The 7,591-nt window shown below is 47.2% G+C and overlaps 1 non-coding gene across 1 annotated transcript; it reads left to right on the top strand.

Annotated features, from left to right (window-relative positions):
- The first annotated feature begins 607 nt into the window (after positions 1-607).
- Positions 608-722, top strand: LOC126031528 (U5 spliceosomal RNA). Its single transcript, XR_007503363.1, has one exon. It is a non-coding gene; the product is annotated as a U5 spliceosomal RNA (small nuclear RNA).
- Positions 723-7,591: the final 6,869 nt, after the last annotated feature.

Raw genomic sequence — 7,591 nt, 5'->3', positions numbered from 1 at the left:
TCCCACATCAGAGTGTCAGATGCCCACAAGTGGGCATAATGGACATACATAATGGGCATACAAGAGGGACATAATGGACCCCACCTGGCACAGACAGACAGAAGTGGTCCCTCCCCAGAGTCACGCAGCTGGAAAGTTCAGAACCCCAGGAGGGTCACCAGCCTACCTTTGTAGGATTGTGATTGTTGTGAGCTAAAGGGCCAGTGTGTTCTGTTTCTCATAACCATGCAGCCCTGTCATCAGTGTCACCAATCCTCAGAGAAGTGTTGTTTTTCTCATTACACAGAGAATGTTACTGAGGTTCGGGCAATCATTTGCTCAGGATCACACAGCCTGAGAGCTAGAGCAGAGCTTTTTTTTTGTCTATCTCCAAGAAAAATTTAGTATTAAACTTAATTGTGATTTCAAATTCTTACAAAAATATAATCCTGATCATTTCTAAACAATGATAGCAGGATTGTCTATACATAAGACCACTCTATTCCGTCCCAAAGCCTTGTGGACAAGAACTGGGTGTTGAAAGGAGTCAAAGTGATATGCATGATTTCCCCTTCAGTAATAATATTGCAAACCACAATGTCTACAAGAAAAACAAAGGGAAAGGGAGATACTCTGGTTTCTCTTCAGATCGTATAAATCTTTCGCCTTTTACTAAAGATTTTCGTGGAGAGGAACAATTCTGAGTTCTTATTAATTTTTTGAGGCCTTACATTTGCAGGGCTAAGAAAAAAAAAGAAAAATAAGGGGAGAGAGAGGAGAAAGAGAGAAAAAGAGAGAGAGAGAGAGAGAGAGAGAGAGAGAGAGAGAGAGAGAGAGAGAGAGAAGGTCTATCACAGAGGCAGGCAGGGGAGAGGAAGGATGGAGAACAGGAGGGCAACTGGGGACATTGGTGGCAGGAAATGTGCACTGGTGAAGGGCATTGTACATTGTATGACTGAAATTTAATCATGAGCAACTTTGGAACTGTATCTCATGGTGATTCAATTAAAGAATTTGTTTATTATGAACAAATAAAATGCCTAATATAGTTTCTTTTGTTAAAAATTGCTGTCTTTAGAGTTAGAGTTAGGGTCAAAATCAAGGTCAGGGTCAGTACTAAGGTTATTTTGAAAAATTCGAGCAAATAAAATAATTGTTTCACTCTCATTTTATCTATAAATATCTTCCACTCTTGAGGATGGATCTTTGCATGCTGCAGACCCCAAGTTCCATGCTTATACTTGGCATCCCATATGGTCCCCACCAAGAGTGATGCCTGGGCACAGAGTCAGGAGTAAGTAGGACTGTCCTTTGCACTCAGGCTTGGCAGATTCCCAAGCCCTTACCTCCTGTCAGCTCCACAGAGATGCTGCATCTCTGCACTATCCCTCCTGCCAATGTCTCCACCTGAGAGAAACAGTGTTTATTTTGCTTCATGGGCAGCTTGCACTGGGCCAGGCTCGTGGGGTCACTCTGACTGTGTCTTCCATGCCCTCTTGGCATTGGTAAGCTGCTTAGATGTTCTTGTTTCCTGGCAATGCCAAGAATATGGGAAGGCAGGAGGGCAATAAATCCAGCATGTCCTGGGATGCTAGTGTGGAACCAGTGCCTCCTCCTCCTGACCAGTGAGAGGCCAGTGAGAAGCATAAGGCAAAGTGAACTGAGGGGAAAATATGCTCTGTCCCTTTAACAAGGGGTGCTTGATAAGTGACAGGAAGTTGCTTGCTCCCAGATATTCAGGTCCTTGGAAAGACTCCTGGAAAGACTCCCCTGGAGCCTAGGCCTGTGAGCTCCCCCTTTATTTTTGGAGGTGGGGAGTTGGGTCATACCCAGCAGCACTCAGAGGTTACATCTGACTCTGCACTCAGAAATAGCTCCCGGCAGCTCGGGGGACCATATGAGATGCCAGGAATCAAACCAGGGTTCATTTTGGTTTGGTTGCATGAAAAGCAAAAGCCCTACCACTGTGCTATTGCCCGTGAGTTCCCTTTTAAGAGACCAAACATTTCTCTTCCCAGGCTACAGCTTGATCCTCCCCTGGCCCCACCATCACAGGCAGACTTTTTGCAGGAGCTTCACCCTGGGCACGCCAGTCTCTGAGGACCTCGGCAGCCTCCGGGAAAGACCCAGATAGTAGAGGCAGCCCCATGCCCAGCCGCAGAGCTGGGCAGCTCTGATGCTCCAGGAACCCAGCCTGCTGCTCCCGCCCTGGCCTGACCCAGTTTTGGATCCAAAAATGGCCACAGGCCCAGAGCCTGGCCTATTTTAGATACACCTCTTTTTTGATGCAGGAGAAATAAGACATGGGTGCATTACCTTAGAACTGGGATTTGTTGTGGGGACAAACCCAGAGAGAAATGCAAAAGGGTGGGGGAAGGAGGGAGAGGAGGAGGAGGAGGAGGAGGAGGGGGAGAAAGGAGGAATCTGCTGGGACAGCAAGTGTTCAGTTGTGGCCTTGTTCCTTTCTGCTTCTTTCATGGTCTCACCTGTCCTTTCGGGAAGGCGCCTTCCCAGTGTGGGTTCAGACAGATCTGGAAAGGGCAGAGAAGGCAGTTGTTGAAAGATTAGCCTCAACTGTGGGTGTGAACAGGGGGTTAAATAGGGCAGTTGCTGGGGGCCAGAGCAGTGGCACAAGCAGTAAGACATCTGCCTTGCACTCACTAGCCTAGGACAGACCATGGTTTGATACCTCGGCGTCCCATATGGTCCCCCAAGCCAGGAACTATTTCTGAGTGCATAGCCAGGAGTAACCTCTTAGCATCACCAGGTATGGCCCAAAAAACAAAAAAATAAAAATAAAATAGGGCAGTTGCCAGTCATTGGGGTCCAGGTATTGGCAGCTCTGAGAAGCAGCAAAGCTCTGGTGAGCAGGGGCATAGGTTGTGAACTGGGGGTCAGTTTCTTGCTTTCTTATCTGCAACGAGACCCTAAGTGTGATGGAATTGTAGGAAGAGTTTCCTGGTGACAAGAACAGAAGCCAAGACCTTGGGTGTCCCCTCTGGCAGGAAATATGAGGGGGACATGACCACCCAGGAAATGCTAGGTTCTTGACTCCAGGGGTGTTGGCTGGAGGACCGCACTGGGTCCCCAGAAACTGAAACCCCTGTCCCCTCACCTGCACTCTGAGCGGGGACCCTGACTTCTACTAACCATGTCCAGCTCCCAGCCAGGAACCTTGAACCAGAGGAGACCCCTCAGTCCTGGCTAGTGATTAAGAGAAATTCTCCACTTAGATATGGGGAGGGAGAATCCAACTGAGCACAAGCCCCCAACAGCCCCCACCCAGGTTATTTCTCTCATTCTCTCTCCATCATTTAGTATTATTTTGGGAGTATTGGACCACACCCATTGATGCTCAGGGGTTATTCCTGGCTCTGTGTTTAGAACTCAGAACAGGTTTGGGGGACTATATGGAATGCCAAGAATTGAACCCAGGTCGACCTCATGCAAGGCAAACGCCCTACCCTCTGTGCTATCACCCCACCCCAACCAAGCAGTGTTCTTGACAACCAGTTGCTGTGTTCAAAACTCTGACCAGTATCATGGAGGCTGCTGGCTTGGTAGAGCACATACCTAGCATGTGGAAGGCCCCTAATTTCACCCCCAGAACCCCGTCTTCAAACCATCCCATGTCCAAACATGAGCATCCACCCAGTCTGCATCACTGGACCAAATATCACAGCAAGAGACTTCCTGACTCTGGAACATTGCCAGAGGAGGGGACAGTGGAATGAGATAGCAATGGCTGCTATTGGGAGGACAATAACCCCCCCTAAATCAATTTTATATAGATAAGATATACTTTTCTCACTTATTAGCCTTTTCCCACTTCTCTGGCAAACTGACATCTCCCTGGTGCTTACCTGGGATTTAGCAATATGGTCACCCTTTGTCTCAAATCTCCCTAACCTTGGCAAGATTCCTCCAACACACAGGCAGCCCCAAATGGCCTTACCTTGGTGCACTACAGGTCTCTCGGGGGGGGGGGGCTCAGTGCATCTGTGTGGTTCTCATTAGTTTATAGCTGCCCCCCTTCTCATATGTCAACAGAGCTCCTGGCATGCCAAGGTGAGGGTCCCGTTGCTCAAACTCACTCATGCATTCTCTGGACTGGTCTTCCAGGTCTGCCAGTTCACTGATGGATATAGCTATGAGCCAATTAGCTTGGTACATAGCTTGACCTTTTGAGCCTAGTCTGGGGCTAGCTCTGGGATGGCTTAGGAATGGAATGCAGAGCTGCCAGTGCCATTCTTACAAAATAGCTACACATGAAACTAACTGAAAATAAAGCCGAAGAAGGGGTGTTGATGGAAAGGTGGAGAAGAGAGAAACGGAAAAAACAAAGAAGGAAGGAAGGAGGGAGAGAAGGATCGAAGAAAGGAAGGAAGGAGGGAGGGAAGAATGGAAGGAAGGAAGGAAGGAAGGAAGGAAAGAGAATGAAGGAAGGAAGAAAGGAAGAAAATAAGGAAAAATGAAGGTAGGAAGGAGAAAGGTAGGAAGGAGGGAGAAAGGTAGGATGGAAGGAAGAAAGGAAGGAAGGAAGGAAGGAAGGAAGGAAGGAAGGAAGAAAGGAAGGAAGGAAGGAAGGAAGGAAGGAAGGAAGGAAGGAAGGAAAAAGAGGGAGAGGAAATGGAATCTTGGTGATAACATTTGAGTATCTATTTCAAGCCACACCTGAACACCTGATCTTTGGTAGTCAAACACAGGATCTAATAAATTCCTTTTTCTAAGGTCAGATTCCAGGGTTCTAATTCAAGTTAGGCCCCAGGACTGAACATGCTCAAACCAACAGTAAAGTGTGACTGAATGTACAGTTACTACCCACCATTCTGATCCTTGTCCTTTTGTGGTGTGAATCATTAGGTTCCAGTTCAAGTTGTCAACTCCCTTCCTGCCAGTCCACTAGCCCTAGACCTCTTACAGAATCTCTTTCCAGAAAGGCTATAACTATGTCCAGAAAGACTATAACTATTTCCAGAACAGGGCTGGGAACTAGCACAGGGGTTCTGGCCCTGATTTTGATGCCAGCATTGCATGGAACCCCAAGCACACTCAGGCTTATTCCTGGGGGTTCCCAGCACTGCAGACCCTGAGCAGTTCCTCCTCCAGTCCTCACACTGAGCTGAGCAAAAAATAGGTCACATTTTTTTTCTGAAGCCCCAAGTCTCCTTTGATCACCCCTATCACAGCCCACAGTCCAACAGGCCAGTCACATGACTATCTGGTTCCCCTGCAATTCAAGTCCAGGACCCCAATTCCTGTGCAGCCTCAAAGCTCTGCACAAGAAAATCTCCAACCTCCCCTGATCCCTGCCCCTCACTCTTCTCACTCTGGGACCTGGGACGCTCATTGACCTCTGGACCTCCCCACCCTTTAACCCCATTAGAAAATTTGCAGCCTCTGCTGGAATTCTCTTCCTGTCTCTCTATTCTACCAAGTTCTCTCTTGTTTACCCCTGAAATGCCAGCTCCCAGAGGGAGTTAGCAGCCTTTAATCTGGTCCTGGCCCATTTTGCATTCCCAGAGCACCTGTGCTTCTTCTCCTAACTGTAGCTGTGCACTCAGAACCTCCCTAGAGCCTGTCACAGCACCTCATACCCGACAGATTTTCAGAAACAGCTGCAGGCTGGAGCTTCATGGCCACCCTGCAGACTGGTGGCAGTGTGGAACTCAAAATAAGACAATGGCTATTCTTTGCTCCTCTAGGACCCCAGGGATTCCCACATCTCTCTATTTAGTGACATCTTTGACCTCTACTGAGATTCTGGCTGTCAGTATGTGGTTACCAGGCAGTGGTACCCAAGAGGCAGAAATAAGGGCCCAGTAGGAGGTAAGGCTAACCCAGGACTGGCCCAGACAAGCTGGGTTAATGTTTATCCTGCCCCCAAAACCTGCAGCATAAGACCAAGAGCAGGTGCAAAGAGGGTGACCATGCAGGTGACTTAATGCCCTGATCTAATTTATGGTCCAGAATTAATGAAAGCAGAAGGCCTGGGTCCAGGTCATTTCTCTACCCAATGCCCAACCTCACTGGCAGTTACACTTGGGATCCAGTTCCTGCCCTGCCACTTGTCTGCTGTGTCACCATGGATAAGTCTCTTCACCTCTCTGAATTTGCAATCCAAGAAACAGGAATATTTATAGTAAAGGAAACCAAATAAAGGAGGTATATAAATTAAATTTGAAAATAATTTTGTGGGGCCGGGTAGGTGGCGCTGGAGGTAAGGTGTCTGCCTTGCAAGCGCTAGCCAAGGAAGGACCGCGGTTCGATCCCCCGGCGTCCCATATGGTCCACCCAAGCCAGGGGCGATTTCTGAGCACATAGCCAGGAGTAACCCCTGAGCGTCAAACGGGTGTGGCCCAAAAACCAAAAAAAAAAAAAAAAGAAAATAATTTTGTTATTTTTTGTTTGTTTGGGGCCACACCCTGTGGTGCTCAGGGGTTTACTCCTGGCTCTGCATTCAGATATCGCTCCTGGCAGGCTCAATGGACCATAAGGGATGCCGGGAGTTGAACCTGGGTCCATCACAGGTCAGCATGTGCAAGGCAAATGACCTTTGTCCCCCAAAATAATTTTATTTTTAGAGCATTTGCTTGATTCAAAGAGAATCAAATTTCATTCTCATCCCACCCCAGGTAGTATGTTTATGTAATATGTTTATGCTGAAAGGATTATTTCTTTTGTATTGATGCGTTTATTATCTGAATGTTTTTCTGTCCCTTATACTCTTTAAGGATGAATTACTAATGAGATTGTCCATCAATTAATTCTTGGGATGATAGTAGATGCATAGATGGTAAATGGAAAAGTAGATGGGTGTTCTGAAGGGTGGATGATGAATGGACACATGGATTGGTTCATAGAATTATGGAAGGATGAGTGAGTGATGGTAAGCTGAAGGGTGGATTTTTGGGTGAGTGGATGGGAACATTGATTGTTTTCTGGAATGAGGTATGGTATGGTGTGGATGGGTGCATGAGTAAATCAGTGCACTGAAGAAGGGGTGAGTAGGTTGATGAATAGGTTGGTGAATGAACACATGGATTGGTTCATAAGATCATGAGTGGATGGGTAGATGGGTAGATGGTGGATAGAGGAGTGTATGAGTGGGTAGATTGGTGATTAAATCTATGAACATGGGTATGTGGCTAGATGAGATATGATGAGTAGGTGAGTGGAAGAGTAAATGGATTTGTTCATGGGATGGTGGATGGCTGGGTGGAGGGTAAATGGGTGGATGAACAGGTGGGTTTATGGATTGGCTAATGGAATGGTGGATGGATGAGTAGAGGGTGGATGAGCAGATGGGTATGCTGAAGGATAGACAGTGTAGATGAGTAGATCGATATGATGAGGGAATTGATGGATATGTAGATGGACATGTGAGTTGGTTCATGGGATGGATTCACAAAAGGAATATGAGCTTCATTTGACTTCTGAAGACTTGTCTTTCATCGTGAGACCAGCCTGCTAGTGTTCTGTTTCTTGCGTCTTTCTCATTTCAGTGTCTCCAAAGGCCTGGACTACTGTGAATGTAGAGGACAGTAGGAAGCACACCCTCCCTGACATTGGCTTTAGTCCTCTTGCTAGCTGAGGTCAGAATGGCAAGCAA

This window comes from Suncus etruscus, chromosome 15 (assembly GCF_024139225.1).
Source record: "Suncus etruscus isolate mSunEtr1 chromosome 15, mSunEtr1.pri.cur, whole genome shotgun sequence".
Lineage (NCBI taxonomy): Eukaryota > Metazoa > Chordata > Mammalia > Eulipotyphla > Soricidae > Suncus > Suncus etruscus.
Note: the sequence above shows the minus strand (reverse complement) of the source record. Positions and strands in the feature narration are given on the sequence as shown.